The sequence below is a fragment of the Pleurodeles waltl genome, chromosome 6, assembly GCF_031143425.1.
Source record: "Pleurodeles waltl isolate 20211129_DDA chromosome 6, aPleWal1.hap1.20221129, whole genome shotgun sequence".
NCBI classification, from domain to species: Eukaryota; Metazoa; Chordata; class Amphibia; order Caudata; family Salamandridae; genus Pleurodeles; species Pleurodeles waltl.
Window position 1 is genome coordinate 371,000,934 of NC_090445.1, and position 21,817 is coordinate 371,022,750.

A 21,817-nucleotide genomic window follows, 5' to 3' on the forward strand; every position below is an offset into this window, starting at 1 on the left:
TGCAGGATGTGACATTCAAGCATGACTTGGCACTTTAATGTCAAAAGGATCCTCCCAGCCCTCTCTGCGTATTCTGTCTGGTTCTGGTAGGTCATCTTTGCTTATTCTGGTCAGCCTATAATTTGCTGCTGGAATCAAGTTCACACCTCATTCACACCTTTTGAATATGATTGCTTGGCTGAGGTGGGAGAGCAAAATACAGACTAAGGGGCATATTTACAAGCCACTAGCGCCACCTTGTGCCACACTCGTGCCTTTTTTTTTTAGTCTAAGGTGGTGTTAAGGAAGCTTTACTCCCGGCTATATTTACAAAGTGGTGCAATGTTTGCATTGCACCACTTTGTAAACCCTTGCACCACATTATGCCTGCGCCAGACATAATGTATGCAAGAGGGGGCTTTCCAATGCAAGGAAGCCCAAAAAATGGCACAGTGAAAGTTACAACATTTCACTTCACCATTTGTTCCATAATTTTTAACGCCTGCTTAGAACAGGCGTTAAAAGGACGCACCCACCTTAATCAATGGGCCTCCCTGTGCTTTGCTGCACTAGCATCAACATTTTTCACGCTAGTGCAGAAAAGCGGCACAATAGTGTCAAATATTTTGATGCTAGTGTCCTCATGACTGCCATGATGTGCCGTATTGTAAATACGGTGCAACCGTGGTGTTGTTAGGCGGGGCAGCGGTGACGCAAGAAAAGTGGTGCATCGGGACCGATGCACCAATTTCTTGTGAATATGCCCCTAATTTTCCGGGGACCTCAGAGAGGGCAAAGGGACATTTTTTATTATATTCAGGAAAATACAACTTCTCCATTAAATTCGATTTCAATAACTATTAGAAACAGTTGTTTACTTTTTTTCTCCAGCTACTTCCATTCCTGAGGTTCAGTATTAGTACTTAAAATTGCATTCCAGTGTTTTCCTATGTAACAGCCAGCGTCGTACAACGAAAATAGCTTTTGCTGCAAAGAAAAGAAAAGGACATGTTACTTACCTTTATTCATGCTCTTTCTGGAGGATACTCTAACCAACAATCATTCACCTTCTGAATTCCCCCAGGTACCGGTCAAGATCTGGAATTTTTTTAGCAATTGTCCCTGAATGCCGATCGGTGGCGCTATCAGACTTCACAGTAGACCTCCTCCCACCACCAGAAATGACAGTGAGGAGCCATATATACAGATATCACCCCAGCACTGATGTTACTTTGTAAGAAAGCATTCCAGGTCATTAGACGCAGAGTATTAGAGATAGGTTAAAACTGAAACAGTGTGGAAAATCTAACATGGACCTTTATAATCTGACATGACAAGGGCCTTCTGGACCAAAGGCAGGGAAAAAAAGAACTACATCATAGAGCTTAGCCTGCAGAGGATCCACCAAACTGGCCTTACACCAAGCCACAACTTTGCCTGGTGTCAATATTAGACCTGGCATCCTTGGCGTGGTTTTCCCCTAACGTTGTACCTTCAGACCTCCTGTTTTTGCTGACATTGTTGTTGCTGGCTTTAGGACTCTGCACATTTTACCACTTCTAACCAGCGACTTCTATCCAGCGCTAAGTGCTTATGCTCGCTGCTTAAAACATGGTAGCATTGGCTTATACCCAATTGGCATATTTAATTTACTTGAAAGTCCCTAGTAAAGTGGCATTACATGTGCCCAGGGCCTGTATATTTAATGCTACTAGTGGGATTGCAGCACTGATTGTGCCACCCATTTGAGTAGCACTTTAAACACGTCTTAGGCCTGCCATTGCAGTCTGTGTGTGTGCAGTTTTAAACTGTCATATCGACCTAGCAAAGTAAACTTTTTACCAGGCCCAGACCTTCGATTTTAACACATATGCGTCGCCTAAGGTAGGCCCTGGATAGCCCAAAGGCCAGGGTGCAGTGCCTTTAGAAAAGGTAAACTTGCACTTTTAAGCATTGCATGTCCTGGTAGTGAAAAAATCTTAAATTCATTCTTCACTACTGCAAGGCCTACCTCCCCCATAGTATAACATTGTATTTACCTTATTACATTTTATAAATGTAATTTCCAAATGGGAAAAGGTAATCAGCTCATGTTTGGTGTCTCTGGAATCACAACTTAAAATCTTAACTTACAGTGATGTCAGATTTGACATGTCAATTCTAAAAATGCTACTTTTAGAAAGTTGACATTTTCTTGCCTTACCCGTTTGCTGCCTACAGCCTGTCTCTGGGTCATGTGACTAGGTATAGCTAACAGTTGGGCTTTGTGTATTCCTCCAAGATAGCCACACACAATGGGAAGCTTACATGTGACAGGATGGGAGGTAAGAGCTGGCCCCAACTCCACTTGCACTTGAATAGGCTGTGTTCTGTCTCCACAGAAAAACAGCTGGGGCTAGAGCAGGCGCCTGTGCACTTCAAAGGTATGCATCTAGAAGCTTCTCCCCACTTCAAAGGCACAAATGTGTATAAATACTGGCCCTCAAACACCAACTCCTTAGTACACTTCTGGACTAGAAGAAGAACTGCTATGCTGCTACAAGGACTGCCACTCTGCCGGACTGTTGTTCTAAAGGAAATGCTGCCCTGCTGTTCTGACCTGCTGCCTACTGCCCCCTTGCCTGGGAAAGACGAACTGGACCTGCAACATCCTCTTGAACACAGGACCCCAGAGTCCCTCAAAGGGCTAGTCTGCTGGTCTCCTGATTTGAGCCTCAGGGACATAAAAGGCTGTTCATCTAACTCCTTGACTCCGCTGCTTAGAGTTCCTGACCACCATGCGGTGCCCCTCAGGTCCTTGACCCTTGGTGTGCCTCAGCAAGCTTAAATCTAGCTTTTGGGCTTGTTGTGATTGTGAACGGGCCCATTCTCAACAAGACAGCCCCGCTCACACTGAAAATCAGCACAAGCCACCACCAGCTTGTCCCCTTGTACTGTAGCATCAACTGCGCGCAGGGGACCGTCTACGCGAAGCTCCAGCCTGCCCATCTGTGGCACCTAGCCCACTCTTTGCACCATGCCAACAACCGCCCACATTGCTCTCCTTGCTGCTCGCAACTGTTCCCACCGTGCACAGGGCTCCTGGCACAAAACTTGAGAAGGTAAAACTTCAGCTGGGCTTACCTGGGACTTTATCTAACCTACAATTTCCTTCGTCCTGATGATGAGTGTTTGAGTTACCCTATGGGTCGAAACATTGATTTTTTTTACAGTGAACTGGCCTTTTGAAAAGATTTGACTAAGGATTTCAACACTCACTTTCCTGGGTGTTGTTTGTTCTTTCTTGATGTCACTACCTTTCATACATATATATTTGTAAATTGTATAGCACTGGCACACTTATTTTTCACTTGATCACTTGCACTTTGCCATTACACTTCTTAGGAGCACCTACTGTCTGCATACCATTTCTTAACCAAAACTGGATGTCTAATTGAATGAAGAGGCATTTTTTTGTGAATAAAGTTGTTCCAAATATAACTTATTTCATATGAGTTTATGTACAACTATTGCTGTGGAAGTCTAGGGTTACACTTCCCCTTTCTAGGACCATTTGTGTTTTCTTTTTCACTACTGCAAAGGAGGCACTTTCCCCAGTGAGGGACCCCCACTAGGAGTCCATTTCCATCCATGGTGAGGAAGCAAGGCCACAAGAACTTTGAAGGCTCCAATACAGTCCAACATCAGTATAGTGAGTGGGTAAAAAACTGTTTGCCTCCTACTCATCTTCCTCATCATGAAGAACATTCTGAAATGTCAGCATTGTATCTGAGTCTGCACCGCTCAACACCCAGACTACAGGAATGCACCAAAATCACCACAGCCAACCTCATGTTTAAACTTCCACCCCACACTCATTCGTCCATGCCTCTTAAAGATCTCCACTGACTTCTGGTTCACAAAAACACACTTTTCAGGATCTTCGTACATGCTTACAAAGCCCTGCACAATCTAGGCTCTGCATATCTGAACAACAGCATCAGCTTTCACACACCAACCAGAAACCTCCGTTTGACTATCCTACTGCTTGCCTGTGTAGCCAGAGCCATCTGCCGCGCTTTCTCGTACCTGGCTGCCACAGGCTGGATGACCTTTGGATGCTTCATCGGGCATTGATTTTGAGGAATGCTTGGATCCGGGACACCAAAGGCAGAGTTCATGGGGGTGTATAACTAACATCGGCTTCCTACAGATGCAGCACTGTTTGAAGACTATAGTCTTCTGAGGTGGTGGGGAAAACATGCCATTTGCACGCTGTCACCAAAAATGTTTTAGAGGTCGGTTAAATTAAAAAGTGAAGCTGTTGGATCCCTAGGGATGGCACCAATATATGGCTCCGATGTCACTTTCAGAGGTTTGGCAATGCTGCCATGGAGTCCGATAACACTTTCTATCAACACACGTGAGCAGCTGCTAAAACCTTTCTGGATACAGATGATGATTGGGAGAATTCAAAAGGTGAGGAATCTGCGATTAGTAATCATCAGAGCAACCATTAGCCCTGAGGTGGACATGAAGCACACGAGAAGCAGGATTGAGGCGGGAAGCTGAGCACCCTAGACCCTCTCCCCTTTCCTCAGCCTCAACACACACCCCCCAACACCGCCTGGCCCACATCCCGCTTACCCCCTCGGCTGCTCCTACCCATGGGAACCTGCGCACCATGAGAGTGGGACGGACACAATGGGTGCCCTCAGAAATGTGAGCCAGGAAGCTTCTGGATCCCTGATGAGCGGGCCAGTGGCTGGACGGCCTGCAGTGGATGACTTGTATATGTATAGTTAATCAAATGTGCACATGAGATAGTGAACTCAACTTCACTAGTTGATTTCCACAAAGTAAAACGGTTACAAGTTAGCAACAACAAGTCCCCAGAACAGGACAAAACTGAAACATACTCACACAGGGAATGTGAGTAATAACAGATGCAGAGCTGATTCATAATCAAAGACAATATGTTGTTGGATGAAAGTACATGCACACAGAGGGTGGAGTGTGGGCATGTATCTACCATCAAGGCTGTTTATGTTGTTAACTTAGAGATAAAAAACAATTAAAGGCCACTTGAAAGAAAATCAAAGCAACCATTAGAGCAATGCTTCTATCCGTTTCAGGAAGCACAAAAAGCTGCTCTATTGTTTCGTTAAGATCCTCCATTACAGACCTCGCATAAGGTCCACCTGCTGGCAGATCTATACCAAATGTGAAATGCTGCAAAGAATGAAAAAGTCCTTTAGTGGATTTTCAATAGCAGCTAAGGAAATTCACGGCTGCAAAGCACATATAATACTTGTTAGGCTGCAGAAAGAAAGCTAAAATGGAATTGTTAATGAAACCTTAATCCTAGGCTCCAGCACCTTTGTCATGCACTGAAAATGATTCACTGCGCAAACAATAACTGTGCTAATATGCATAACAACCTGTGACATTGTCTATACAAATAGAAAAAGCATTCACGCATGGTAATATCAAAAACATGCTGGGAAACACAGTACGGCCTGTAAAGGAAACAATAAATGTGGCTACTGATATTGTGGCGAAAAATATCACCTTTCATTATGGGCAATGAAGAGATCCACCCCCAAATCCCACCGCCCATGATGGACAGTGACTTTGCATTTAAAAATTGTACTGCCATTGTCAAAACCCTAAAATGTGGCAGAATTTTCACCTCCAGTATGGCAAACAATATACATCCTATATAGCGGTGGTTCGCAACCTTTTGACTTCTGTGGACGCCCGCTTTATCATTACTGGAACCCAGGGACCCCCACTGAATCTTTATTTGAATCCAGGAACCCCACACTGAGGGCCTGATTACGACTTTGGAGGAGGGTGTTAATCTGTTCCCAAATGTGACAGATATCCTGCCCACCGTATTTCGAGTTCCATAGGATATAATGGACTCGTAATACGGCAGGTTGTATATCCGTCACATTTGGGATGGATTAACACCCTCCTCCAAAGCTGTAATCAGGCCCTGAGTCATTACTGGAAGCCGGCGACCCTGGCCTAAACAATGTTGATGATTTGGAATACAAAACAATACACAAAAAATATAAAACCAAGCATTCATCAAACACATACACAAAATGAAATATTTTATTTAATTTGCAAACAAATATAAATAAAAAAATAAAAGATGCAATTTTAATAGGAAGGTTGAAGCTTTTCCAAATTCAACTGAAGCCACACATCATCCATACAACATTCTGTTTGATGCACCTGCACTGCTCCCACAAATCAATCTTAGGATACTAATTACATTCTTAGCCTCTTATTTCCAATTCCTTGACAGTTACAGTATGTTTTAAAATTCTTAGTTGTACATTTAGACATACAGGGGGTGATTCTGACCGCGGCGGTCGCCGCCCGCCAAGCGGTTCCCGCCGAAAGACCGCGGCGGTCATTCTGGCTTTCCCGCGGGGCCGGCGGGCGACCGCCAGAAGACCGCCGGCCGGCCCAGCGGGAAAGCCCCGTCAACAAGGAAGCCGGCTCAGAATTGAGCCGGCGGAGTTGAAGGGGTGCGACGGGTGCAGTGGCACCCGTCGCGATTTTCACTGTCGGCAAAGCAGACAGTGAAAATCTTTGTGGGGCCCTCTTACGGGGGCCCCTGCAGTGCCCATGCCATTGGCATGGGCACTGCAGGGGCCCCCAGGGGCCCCTCGACACCCCATACCGCCATCCTGTTCCTGGCGGGCGAACTGCCAGGAACAGGATGGCGGTATGGGGTGTCAGAATCCCCATGGCGGATTCCCATGGGCAGCGGAAAGTCGGCGGTACACCGCCGGCTTTCAGCTTCTGGCCGTGGCTGTACCGCCGCGGTCAGAATGCCCGGCGGAGCACCGCCAGCCTGTTGGCGGTGCTACCGCCAACCTCCGCCAGAATGACCCCCACAATATATTAATCTGTTAAAATTATGTAATTTTCTAAGCAGTCGTGGACCCCCAAAGGGTCCCCGAACAGCAGAGTGGGAACCACTGCTATATAGGAAAGTGAGACAAATCCTTAAGGCTTCACAGTTTCAATTTCTTTGTATTCTCTCAACTATACTGTCACAAAGTACAAATTCAAATTGTATGAATCTGCATTGTTGTGACTCTTTGATTATGACTTATTTTCAAAACAAACCTGTCAGACAATCTTTTACATCTGTTAATGATACTGTGCAGCACCAGCCAAACCTTATACTACAGAATAAAACAATAGTGTTTTATCATATATTAGTGCCTGTATAAATCACATAAATAAGGATGATTATAAATATCTTAGCATTCAGTGAAATAAGGCTGAAAAGATACATACATACCAAACATTATTCATCACACATCCCTAACCTATTAGTATAATTCTTTTTCTATATATTTAGTTGGTTTACAGCTTCATAAATCAGTATGTGTATATTTTGATTAGTGTTAGAAATTGGGTCTCTAGTTGGCAGAGGTATGCACCCTGTCCATGTATGGACCACAATCCTAGTCGGAGTAAATAAGATACACAAACAAAACTAACCTGTTCTCACCCTCTAGTAGCTTGGCACAAAGCAGTCAGGCTTAACTTGAGAGGCAATGTTTAAAGTATTTGTGCAAAACTTAAATTACAGTAACACAGTGAAAGACACCACAAAATAACTCCACAACAGTTTAGAAAAATAGAGAATATTTATCTGAGTAAACCAAGACCAAAACAACAATTCAATCAGTAGAAGTTGAGATATGAATTTTTAAAGATTAAATCAAAAATAGTGCTTAGAAGTCACAAGCTGTCAAAAGGTTATTTGAGGTCGTGAGGGACCGGTGCAAGTCCAAAGTTCAGTCCAAAGTTCAGGCCGACCAAGATGGAGGGTAGGCCGGCTACAGAGCCCACCCAGGTTCTGCTGAAACAGTACCTTTAATGGAGCAAAGCATCAACAACAAGGGTGCTTTGTGACGTTCTGATCCTCGCAGTCAGGTCCTGCGTCAGCGTCGAACTTCGTTGAAGTGAATGCGATGCGTCATTGTTGAGCTGCCCAGAGCATCATTGTCAGGCCATGTAGGCTGTGAATCTGCCATCGTTGAACAGCCTATGTGTCAGAGCTAAAGGAGCAATGCAGCTGAATTTCTCACACACCAAAGGTGATGCGTCGGTTTTTGCAGAAATCATCTGCAACCCAACTTCTGAGGCCCAGGACTGGCAAGGGTAGAGCTCACAAATGCTCACAAATGGCAGTGCCCAGCAGCACCAGGAGAGTTGCGGGCAGTCTTTGATGTCCCTGAGACTGCAGAAGAATAGGGGGTATGCAAGGAAGGCCTTGAAGTCACTCTGGGTTAAAGTGAGATGGGTCCAGTAATTGTCCTCAGCAGGGCAGAGATCAGCAGGCAGTAGGTCAGCTCAGTAAAGCAGAGAAGCAGTTCCTCAGAGCATTCAGTCCAGGCAGAATAGCAATTCTTATAGCACAGCAATCTTTACTCCAGCAGAGTTATTCCCAGGTCCAGTAGTGCACTGCACTGGTAGCATCATAAACCCAGTACTTATACCCAAATGTGCCTTTGAAGTATGGGTGACTTAAGAGCAGCTCCTTGAAGTGCATAGGTTCACCTTTCATCCCAGCCTTGTGTCCAGACTATAAGTAGGGAGTAATCAGTCCTTTGAGTGGGGTCAGGCCACAAACCTTTGAAGTGTAACTGTAGACCCCTCATATCCTTTCTGCCCAGGAAGACCCATCAGTATGCAGATGAATGCAGATGCAGTTGAGTGTCCTGGCTATGGCTGTCTGGAGGGAATGCACAAATGCAGCTGCCATTCTGCCCAACATGTATTGGAGACAGGCTGTAAGGCACACAGAGAAGTAAGAACAGAAAAATGCCCACTTTCCCAAACTGGGGTGGCATGGTGAGCAAAAGAAATGATGGATGAAACTCAGATCTATGACTGGGGCTGAATGTTTGATTGGTTCTGCATTCCATCCATCATGTGTGTTTGTTTGCTTTTGTTGCCCTAAGTGTTCTGAGTATGCCCAGAGGTAGGTCCCGGGCTCACTATGCCACTGGATTCAAGCTAGACTGGCTGATGAAGGGTGATTCCGTGAAACGGGTCCCAGGATGCTTGTTTACGGTCCAGGGAGGACCTGGCGTGGCAGTTCGGGCTGGACTGTTCCCATGGGGAACAGGGTCAAGACTGATTTGCATATGGCTGGGTCCAAACTGGGATGGCATGGTAAGCAAAAGAATTGATGGATTAAACCCCGATCTGTGACTGGGTATAAATGTTTGATTGGTTCCATATTCTGTCCATCGTTTGTGTTTGTTCACTCCCTAAAGTGGCATTTCTAAAATAGTAATGTTAAATCTGAGTTTACTAGTAAAGAGGATCATCATTATCATTCCAATGATTAAAAAAATGTTGTAACCACTCCTTTCTGATCAGGATTTGCAGCTTGAAGGTACCTTAAGGAATTCCCAATGGTGGCTTCTGAGAAGAGTAGGCCTCCCAGTAGTGAGAAACAACTTTGAGAGTTTTTCACTACGAGGACATGTAAAACTTAAAGGTACATGTCCTGCCTTTTACTTACACAGCACCCTGCCCTATGGGTCACACAGGGTCTATCTTAGGGGTGATATATATGTAATAAAAAGCGGAGATTAAGGCTTGGCAATAGGTTTTAAATGCTAAGTCGAAGTGGCAGTGAAATGGCAAACACAGGTTCTGCACTGTCAGGCCCGAGACAGTTTTAAAAGGCAACTTGTGTGGGTGGCACAATCAGTGCTGCAGGCTCCTTAGTATAATTTACTTTGCAGGCCCTGGGCATATGGTATACCAATTTACAAAGGACTTATAATTAAATTAAATATACTAATTGTGGATATGCAAATGTTACAATGTGCAGGGGAGAAGCACATGCACCTTTAGCACTGGTCAGCAGTGGTAAAGTGCTTAGAATTATAAAGCCAACAAAAAGATACAGCAAAAAAGGAGGTAAAAGGCCAGAAGTCTGGGGGAAGACCACCCTAAGACTGTCAGGTCTAACACTTAGGGCCTGATTTAGATCTTGGTAGTGTTACTGCCAAGCCGAGTCACCAGCGAGCCTGAGAAGACCCCTAAGTTAGCGGTGTTCCACCTGCCATTTTTAAATGTTACAGCTCTGCAAGTAGAGGACTGGCGATGGATTGCTGATGGAGGGTGATGGTGACTGGACCCAGTGGACTTCGTACAATGGCAGGGGTTATGTAATAGAGGTAACTGACACACATACACACTCTACCTTAGCCATAAGTGTCCTCCTCACTACACAACATACCACATACACACCATCATCCATTACAATTCCAACAGACTGTACATGCTGAAAACACACATTGACACACATCCATGACACAACATTCACACACCATTGGCACTGCACCTGCACACTCAACACAACCACAATGACCAACACAACTAAACATTCAGCTACACAAACACACTTACTCACAAGCACAACTACACACATCACAACAACGTCCGTCACACAACAGCAGTACTCACCTAAATGTGTCACACAACAATACAACATACACAACATCAGTCTCACATGCAAGTGACACACATGCAGACACAACCACATCACACACTCCAGCTTCCTCCACCTCAACCAGCCAATCCACACACACACATGAGCACACACACACATATATACTGATTTACATACACAACAGATAGCACAAACCTACCCATACAGGTCCCATCTCAAAGCACACTCATGGACACCATTGTCAATTGTGAGTGTACCGTCATTGTGGTGCCAACATTCACTTTGTAATGAATGGTGACAACACAATAACGGTAGGAACGTTACCATCAACATGTAAATCAGGCCCTTAGTATTCTAATGCTCCCCTTGTACCTGTATGCCTTGAGGTCAGGGGTGTAGCTCATTCAGTGTGGTTGGGGGGTGCATCTCAAGTTCCCCAATCAAAAAAAAAAAGTGGGCCACAGGATGAATGAGTGAGATGACCAAGGTTCAGGATGGACTGTCCCATGAGGAGCAAAACCAATGATGATTTGCATTAGGTGGGCATAAGAGGCTGATTTAGGATTTGGGGACAGGGTACTCGGTCGCAGTGGTGACAGTCTACTTTGCCTGTCAAACTCAAGGTCTGCCCGCCCAATATTGAGTCAGCCAGACTGAACATTTTACACCAGCAGAGTAAAATAAAAAATAAAAAAACTATGAACAAACATTTGTAATGCAATAGTCTCACTTTTGTTTGAGTTTCATGTTGTAAATTCATAACTGGACTTTTCTTGTCACATAAATTGGTCAACCCTGCCTCATGATTTGGTCTCTTCCTGCAACATAATTCCAGTGGCCCTGCATACAACTAAAGCACTTCCATTTACCTTCTTCCTCTATCTGCAGCAAAAAATTAAAATGTTGCCATTTAGCATCCTAATTTAAATCTGCCATGCTACATTGTAAATGTTCAAACAGGATGATAATTTTCTAACATTCATTTCTAAACATAAAGGGAATTATATTTTTGTGTATTTGATATCAAATGCTAAAGCAGCAGCCAGATTCCAGTAAGATGATTAGGGAAGGATGGAAAAAAAAATCAAAAGATAAAACAAATTGTTTCAGAGTAGGCCGTGGGTTTCCGGTGGAAAAAACATGTTGACAGTTGGCCTCATGTTCTTTGTGAAGCCCTTCACCTGAGGTGTCATAATCTGAAGTGATGTTGCAGGCAGCAGCTTGTAGCTGCCTGGAATTCGGACATTAGCAGGCATGTCACTAAGTTTACTTAACACTCATTTGTCTCAATCTCTTTCACAGCAGAAATGCAGGTGCTGAAGATGTAGTTGGGCTCTCACAACAGCGGTTTGCAGAGAGATAAAGATTGTACATATGAGATTCCTATTTTAGCTAGCACACAAACGTGCATGTCACCTCCTCATTTGACCTAGAAAGACACACAAAGTCTGTTTTTTATTCACAACAAACTTGGTTTCGTTTAAAATGGAAAAATTTTCATAAACTGTGGTAGCTTTAAGATCCCATGTTCAGAATCACATGGATTTATATCAGTCGCTACATCTATTAATACACTGAATTGCATGTCTTTCCCTTGATGCGTCTACTTTAAAAGTGCGACCTGCTGGTGTGTGTGCACTTTTGTGTAAGCATCTGTGGTGGTCGTGTGACATAGGACAATCACACGTGCAAAGTCCTGGTCCCCTACTGTTAAACAATAACTGGTTTGAACAAGTAATTAACTAAAAAAGGGAGGAGGTAAACATAAAGCGCAGCGTGCCATCACAATGAAAGAGTCTGGAATGCCTCATGTGCTCCACGGAAGAATGGTCAGACAGGGAAAAGGTGTAGCACAATGAGGAGAGCTGCTGACCTTGGACCTGAGAACCTGAGTCTGAGTCAAGGCATCAGCTCAACATCAATTAACCTCACTGTGCCTACAAAAAATGAATATGTCCTGGTGTAGTAGAGCTGATATTTATGTAAAGCCTCCCATAACTTTGGGTGGAGTTTGTGCACATCTTTTGCTTGATGAGTCTACTTTAAAAGTGCAACCTGCAAGTGTGTGTGCAGTTTTGTGCAAGCATCTGTGGTGGTCACGTGACATAGGACACTCACACGTGCGAAGCCCTGGTTCCCTACTGTTAAACAGTAACAGGTTTGAAGAAGTAGGTAAATAAAAAATGGAGGAGATAAACATAAATCGTGGCGTCCATTGCTATCACAATGAAAGGAAATGGAATGCCGCTTTTGCTCCACGGAAAGGTGACACAACAGAGAGAAGGTGTGACACAACGACTAGAGCTACTGACTTTGGAATGGAGGACCTGGGTTCGAGTCATGGTGTCGCCTCAACATCGCATAATTCTGCCGTGCCTACAAAAAATGAATATGTCCTTATGTAATGTAGCTGGTACTTTTGTGAAGCCTCCAATGCCTTAGAGTGGAGTTTGGGCTACTTAGAAAATGAATAATTAAATAAACACACACCGGGCAGGCATACTCAGTAAACAGAATCCAAACCAAGGAAGGGTTGGAGCCAGGCAGCTGAAAGAGAGCAGCGAAAGAGTGGGCAGAATGAGGAAGAGCAAATGGGACCAAGATAACAGCCTTGTTTACAGCAAAGCTTACCTGAAAGCAAGAATGTTCTGCAAATGAAAAGGGAAGCTTCACCGAACAGGAGCAGGAAACAAAGAGAAAAAAAGTCTCCTAAAGAACAGATGAACATGACTGTTAGAAATGGGGTCTCTGGTTGGCAGTCAGCTAACACTCTGTCCAAGCAGGGACCAACACTCTAGTCAGGGTAAGGGAGAAACACACCTGGTTAACCCCTGCTCACCTGCTGGGCACAAGCAGAAAGTCATAATCCCAGAAGCAATGTGTAAAGTATTTGTACCAACACACACAGTAATACAGTAAAAACACTTCAAAATGAACACCACACCAGTTTAGAAACATAGGTAATAGTTATCTAAATCAAACAAGACCAAAATGACAAAAATCCAACATGCACAAGTCAGGATATACATTTTCAAAAGAATAAGAGTCTGAATCCATAGAAAACAGTGAGAACACTGTTGTTACACAAAAGTACCTGGTTTGTGTAAAAAGTAAAGCCGCACGGGGGAGCATGTGTTGGACAAGTCTGCAATGCATTGATTCCTTACTTGCAAGTGAGGCTGTGCATCGTTTCATCTCTGGTCGGGTCGGCGATGTGTAATTTTCTCCCTCACAAGAGAGCGATGCATCAATTTCCGGATGGGCACCTCGGGTTCAGGCAGGCTATGCGTCGATTTTTCACATCCAGCGATGTTACGTTTGAAATCCGGTTGCACGGTGTCAGAAAACTGGGCTGCGCAGGGTTTGCATCGTTATCAGCAGCCACTAGCAGGTTTTGTGCGTTGTTTCTCCAGCCCCGATGCATCAATCTCCCAGACGTGATGTAGGTGGAGCATTGATTTCAGCTGCGAGGCCGGAGGCGCTTCTTTCATCAGCTGCATTGCAGATGATCCATCAGAATTTTCCCTGCACGTCGGTTGTTACGTGGATTTGAGTCCTTTTCCACTAGCATCACCTTTCAAGGGCCAAGGGACTGGATGGGGTACCACTTGGCAGGGCAGGAGTCTCAGCAGAGAGTCCAGTTGTTAGCAGAAGAAGAAGTCGTTGATGGCCCTGAGACTTCAGCAACAGGAGGCTAGCTCAGTTCAAGCCCTTGGAGGGTCTTCTCAAGCAGGAATGCACAACAAAGTCCAGTCTTTGTCCCCTTTCACATGCAGAAGCAGCAACTGAAAGATAGCCCAACAAAGCATGCACTTTTCCTCAGCTCTTCAGCCCTTCTCCTCAGCAGAGGTTCCTCTTGAAGAAATCTGATTTTCAGCGGTCTTGGGTCCAATACTCATAACCCTTTCTGCCTTTGAAGTTGGAAAACTTCAAAGAAAGTCTCTATTGCTCTATTGTTCACAAGATCCTGCTTTACCCAGGCCAGGCTCCAGACTCACACCAGGGGGTTGGAGACTGCATTGTGAGAGGGCAGGCACAGCCCATTCAGGTATAAGTAACCACTCCTCCCTCCACTCTAGCTCAGATGGCCCACCGGGAAATGCAGGCTACTCCCCAGCTCCCTTTGTCTCACTGTCTAGAGGCAATTCACAAAGAGGCCCAACTGTCAGTCTGACCTAGACAGGGAATCCAAAAACAGGCAGAGTCACAGAATGGTTTAAGCAAGAAAATGCCCACTTTCTAAAAGTAGCATTTTCAAACTGACAATTTAAAAAAAAAACTTTACCAAAAGATGTGTTTTTACAGTGTGAGTTCAGAGACAGCAAACTCCATATTTCTATCCGCTCCCAAAGGGAATCTGCACTTAAATATTATTTAAAGGCAGACCCCATGTTAACCTATGGGAGAGATAGGCCATGCAACAGTGAAAGCTGAGTTTAGCAGTATTTCACTGTTAGGACATATAAAACACACAAGTACATGTCCCTTCTTTAACTTACACTGCACTCTGCCCATGGGGCTACCTAGGGCCTACCTTAGGGATGCTTTACATGTAGAAAAAGAGAAGGTTCGGGCCTGGCAAGTGGGTACACTTGCCAGGTCAAATAGGTAGTGCAAGACTGCACACATAGACACTGCACTGGCAGGTCTGAGCCATGTTTACGCGGCTACTCAGGTGGGTGGCACAACCAGTGCTGCAGACCCACTAGTAGCATTTGATTTACAGGCCCTGGGCACCTCTAGTGTACTTTACTAGGGACTCACTAGTAAATCAAATATGCTAATCAGGAATAAGTCAATTACACATACAATTTACACAGGAGCACTTTCACTTTAGCATTGGTCAGCAGTGGTAAAGTGCCCAGAATACCAAAAACAGCAAAACAGAGTCCATCACACAGTGAAAACATGGGAAGCAGAGGCAGAAAAGAGAGAGGAGACCACACCAAGGATGCCAGGTCTAACAATGACAAATCATAATTGTACAGTAGTCGGTCCCTCCTCCCAAAGAGAAAAAGGAGGGACAAATAAGCATGACTGACCTGTATCAAGCCAGGATTTTTAAATGACACAGACATGAACAAATGAAATGGCCTTAAGCCCACAGTACAAGTATACCTAAAAGTATACAAGAGGCCATACTCTTACGCATGACCTAAAAATGTCCCCACACAGGGTGAGAAAACACGTTAGTTTTCTTCTATTTTTCACTTAAAAACTGTTTTGAGAAAGTTTGATTTTGAGAAATAAAAAACTTTTATAAAATTTGACGGCCATATTTCATGTTTGATGCAGCTGTCCATCATACTTCTCCTCCATTGACAGGAACTCTGCCCTCTAAATTTGGCAGGTGGAGTTAAGGCAAGATGGTTGCGGTAAAGTTTTCCTCCACCCTGTCTGTCTTTATTCCATCTGCCAAACCCTAAATCTGGCCTTCTGTCTAGAGTGGCAAAGTAGGCAATAAAATGAAGTATCGGAATGCTACCCTGAGTGATTGCCAGTAGTTAAACTATTTGCAAGCATTCATCCTATCACCTTTTGGACAACTGATTGCCAGTAGTATGCCTGGTAACCTACAGCTGGTGCAGCTTAACAAGTCTACTAGCATTAATGTTTGTGAATGTGAAAAAATATTACATTTGCACCCATTCAAGGAGTATTCATCTGGGTGCAGATTCACCTTCTGGTAAACTAGTCACTAAATATATATTTAAGTTCCTCATCCAAAAAGTGAACAAGTTAAAACTTATTAGTGAAATCATAGAAAAACCACCATAGCAGGCTCAACTCAGAGTCTCCAGCTCCCAACTAACAAGCCAAGAATACATTTATTTGGGAGGTGTGGCACCCCAAATACCCTCTGAAGATGAGCCCCTGCATTAGGTCTCAAATCACAGGCCTGATTGTCAGCATCTTACACCAACAACTAGCAAGTCAGTCTGCTTGCTCCACACCTTTTGCAAGGATTTTCTATACACTTTTTGTTTATAAGCCTGACTAGTGGCAGCCGGTAACTAGAGCGGGGGTGGGGCACACAAACACAAACACACATGCACACTCATTCACACCCATGCATTCACACACACTTGCCCGTTCACAGCAAACCCTCACAAATACAAGTACATTCATACATAAACACATGCATGAAAAAAAAAACTTACCTGTTGCAGAGTCCTGGAGAGGGAGGCCTTAGCGGTTCTGTTGTGACTGCTGCCTCCTCTCATTGGCTGACCTTAGCTCAGCCAATAATGGGAAGCAACAGTCCCTTATCGTTCATAGAGTGAGATGGGTCCCTGGGCTTAAAACTGTAGCACCCAATTCCAAGGGTTTTAGTGCCTCTCCCCCTCCTTTTGAGAGAGAGGTCCTTGAGGAACGTTCTAAAGCTGAGGTGGTCACACAAAAAAACGCTCAGGCAGCAAGGTACCTGGTCATTTAGCACACGTATAGTGCCTGGCTGCCTGACCTGACCAAGAAGAGTGTCTGTCAGCCTGACCTTTAATTAGCCTGATAGATGGGAATCACCTCAGTCCTTAAGGATATGCCAGCAGCTAGGCTTAAAACAAATAAATATGAATGCATATGCAGAGTTTTACAGACCTCCGTGTCTATACATCTTTGATTCTAGCTTATTTTCAAACCCTAAATGTGTAATATTTTAGATGTGTATGTAAATGAAGGGTGTCTATTATACCCATAGGGTTGTGATCATAGTATTTTGAATTTGAAGATTTACATTTGAATACATATGCCTGTTGGTGGAACGTTTTTGTTGGCCTTAGGACTCTCTGCACTTTACCACTTCTAACCAGGGCTAAAATGTTTATGCTTTCGCCTTAAAAGATGGTGGAATTCGCTTAGACCCAATTGACATATTTATTTAACTTATAATTCCCAAGTAAAGTGCACTGCATGTGCCCAGGGCCTGTAAATTAAATGGTACTAGTGGACCTGCAGTGCAGCACTGATTGTGCCTAACACTTAAGTAGCCCTATAAACATGTCTGAGGCCTGTCATTACAGAGTATGTGTGTGCAATTTAAACTGCCATTTTGAACTGGCAAAATTTTGCTAGGCTCAAACTTTACTTTTTGATACATGTCACCCCTTAAAGTAGGTCTTTGACAACCCAAAGGCTAGGCTGTGCAGTGTATTTGTAGTTTTCAAATTGACATGTCCTGGCAGTGAAAAACTCTTACATTTGTTTTTCACTACTGCAAGACCTATCTCTCCCATAGTATAACATTGGAGTTGCCTTATTACATTTTATAAGTGTAATTTCCAAATGCGAAGAGATATGCAGTTCATGTTTGGTGTAGCTGCAATCACAATTTAAAATCCTAACTTATGATGAAGTCCGATTTTAAACTGCAATTCTGAAAATGGCACTTTTAGAAAGTTGGTATTTCCTTGTCTTAGCCATTTGGGAATGGCTTCACTCACAGGGAAGGTTGCTTGCTGGGGTTTACCATGTCTGTGTTTGCTTTTTATATAAAGCAGTACTTTTTTTTCAAATGAAGCCCATTGTCTTTAAATGAAACGGGATACATAAAAAAAAAAAAAAGAAACGTTTTGTTTTCATTTTTTTTAAAGTAGGCAGCGGTCTTTTGGATCACTGCCTGCTCTGAAAGAATGTTGGTGCCCCCATTCACAAAGGGGGAGGGGTCCCTTAAGGACCCCTTCTCATTTGCGAATTGGTTACTGCCTCCTTCAAGGAGTCTGTAAAGTAAGAATGTTTTGCAACCGCATTCCAGGTCGCAAAACATGAATAAATACCAGTCTGACTCGCTATTAGGAAGGGACGCCCTTTACAAGTCCCTTCCTAATAGTGACTTGCAAATCCTATTTTGCGAGTTGGTAATAGCTACTGACTCGCAAAATGGGGTTGGTACATGTCAAAATGCATCTTACTAGTTGCAAATGGCCTGATGGGCCATTTGCGACCGATAAAATGCATTGTACATTTAGCCCTTGATGCTGCAGCCAGTCTATGGTCACTTGACTGGATGTAGTTAGCAGTTGGGCTTTGTGTATTCCTCTCTTGAACAGGCTGTGTTCTGCTTGTACACAATGGGCTGCATACCCCCTGAAGTTAGTCTGCACCCATGCCCAAGAAGTCAGGGCATACGTGCACTTCAAAGGCATGCCTCTAGAAGCTTCTTCCTACTTCAAAGGTACAACTGTGTATGAATACTGGACCTCAGACACAACTACTCTGGTTCTAGTGATTGAGATTTTGTCATTCTGATCTTTTTTTATTTATTACATATTGCTCTATTTTTTAACCTGGTGAGGGATCTATTTGTTTGGTGTTTCCACCATTTTACTATTTGAAGAGTTGCACAGATATGTTACACATTGCTTATAAGTTAAGCCCTTGAAAAACCTCCACTCTTCATCCCCCTTAATGTCACTCCTTTGTTGTTTCTCGATCAACACAACAGAATCTCAACAAGTAAAGTGGCTCTATGTGGAGCATGCAAAAGCCACACTTTCATGTTCTCTGCGCAGCTGCCGATAGTGCATTTGCTCATTTTCTGACTTACTCTGCAACTTCAGTCTTGAAGTGTCTCCACTTCATGCCTCCTCTAGTGAGGGTTTAATTGGGAGTCTCAATACAGCTCACCACTGCATGTTGGCCAGGTAGATGTTTTGTGTCCACACTAAGAGCTGTATCCCCTTTGACAACTATGAGTGGTCCAGCATTTTCAGACCTCTAAGTACTGGGTCCAGTTTTAAATGGCGCAGCTCTGCGCCCAGTAAATCGCAGCTGAATGTGGTCAAGGGCTGCTTGCAGAAGGGACAGCCCAGCCCCTGCCTCACCCTTATGAACTATTTGGGGAGCAGAAAAGCAGGCCTTAGATTCCTGCCTCCGGCCCTCTTTCTCCATTCCTGACCAACACAGACCCCAATATTGTCATCGAGCTCCTCCCACCATTTGTCATTTGTTCAAAGGAGACGGTAAACAGCAAGTGAAAGTACAAATTTTTTGGCCCGCAAGGTGCAATTTCACGTGGAAAAGGATCCACCATTTCTGTTGGTTATTCCTCATTTCTGGTGGAATAAACGTGTAATGCCTGCAATTTGGTGTACTTACACAGGCTGGAATCGGAGATACCGTCTTCCCCCAGTATTCTTGCACCAAATAAAGGGCAGCTCACAATGAGGACCTTGGTGTCATGGCACCACTCCCAGTATGTCCACGGTAGCCCATATGTTTTTTATTTGCTTGCAGTTTTATATAGCGCAAACTCAACCTGAAGGTATTGGAGCGCTTTACAGGAGCACCATCACATTACACAAGACACATTCTTTTTGTTTTGTTTTTAGGCACAGGCGATTATATGATTTGCCCAGTATCACAGAATGTTAAGCGGATGCTCGAACCTGGTTCCCCTTTTCCAAAGTTGGCAGCTCTGGCCATTACAGCACATGCTCTCCCTCTCCCAATGTGCTGTACTCTCCATTGCCCTTACTCTCTCACATAAAACCTTAACAAGCCAAGATAACCCCATCTCCATATAGAATGTGGTGCACTTTGGAGCTTTGTAAACCACACTTCTATGTTCCTGCTCTACTGTCAATAGTACCCCAAACGTCTTTCGCCAGGCGGATCAATACACAACTCTAGGAAGAATACACACCTCCTGCAAACCACCATCATTACATGATTGCCATCCTCCTCCCTAGCCATGGATGAATGTGATATCGATAGCCAGTTGAAGAGGGGCTCCAAAAGGGTCTGTCCCAAAATGTCCTGCAGTGAACCAGGCTCTATGAGTCATCATATGATGAGATAAGTCATGCCATCAATTTTGATCAGGTCATGCAAAGTCGAAGATGAGGACACCATTCCCAAAGATGTGGATGACAGCACCCCACCAAGGAGTACAGCAACCTCAGACAATTCACATGTATAAACTCCCACGTGAACTCCCCTGCCCCAATGCACACATTCATCCCTGCACACCCCATCACAGACATCACTACCTTTATCGCAGCTAATATCAAAATACAGAAAAAATTACCTTAGCCAGGTACGCAATGACATAATGTGACCCTCATGTCATGTGTATCATGTGTCTATTGTGTGTGATGTATAGAATCCAAGATGTTCATATTACAGTCAAGTATGTATACAAGAGTTCACTCCGTACACATGAACTGCAACTTTGTATGGTTAAGTTCAAACATTTACCTTATTCTGATGGGATGTTGGTGCTTGGTGAGGGGAAACAAACAACAACTTGAGACATAGATTGATAATTTCATGGAATGATTCATAAAGAAAATAAATATGTCATGGAATACACTGTGGGCTGAGTGGGTAACTAGGGCAGTGCAGATAGCAGAAACACAATCATTAAAACAAGGAGCCTGCACAATTGTAAACATTGTTTGCTAAATCACAAAGTATTCTCTTCTTGTGATAAACATCACTAAGGGCCAGATGTATGAAGGTTCGCATTTGCGAATACCAAATAGCGATTTTTACTGAATCGCTAACTGGGATTCGCAAAATGTGATGTAACAAGACCATTGCAGAATTGTTAGAAATGGGGTCTTTGGTTGGCAGTCATGTTACCCCCTGTCCAAGCAAGGACCCTCACTCTAGTCAGGGTAAGTCACACACACTCCAAATTATCCTGTGCCCACCCTCTGCTAGCTTGGCACTGAGCAGTCAGGCTTAACTTAGAAGGCAATGAGTAAAGTATTTGCGCAATAAATCATGTAACAACACAGTATAGCACCAAAAAAATACACCACACAGGTTGAGAAAAATACAGAATATTTATCTGAGTAGATTAAGGTCAATATTTATCTGAGTAGATTAAGGTCAAAACGATCAAGATTTGATCAATACAAGTCTGAACTATCACTTTTGTAGTGATAAATAGAGTCTTTTAGTTCTTAAAAATAATGGTCTCTTGCGAGCGCAAAGTACCTGGTTTGCGTATAAATTATCCGCACTGGACCACAGAGGAGAGGATGTGTGGAAAACGGGGAGGTGTACATCGGTTTTCCGGGTGCACACAGACGATGCATCAATGCTTTTCCAAGCAACAAGGGCTTTTCTTCGATTTCTGGTGCGATGACTTGGATCCTCTTCGGGTTGCGGGGTATTTGGATGCCCCAGGGAAGATGCAGTGAAATCCTGGGCATGCAGGTCGAAGTCACAGGAGCTGCGTCGATCCGATGGGCAATGCAGGGAAATTTCTGTTGCATGGCAAGCGCTGCATCGATTAGTCTCACAGGAAGTCGGGCTGTATTGTTCCGGTTGGCGATGCGTCAATCAGGTGGGCCGTGCATCGAAGTACCAGTCGCAACGCTGATGCTGTATCAATCTCCACTG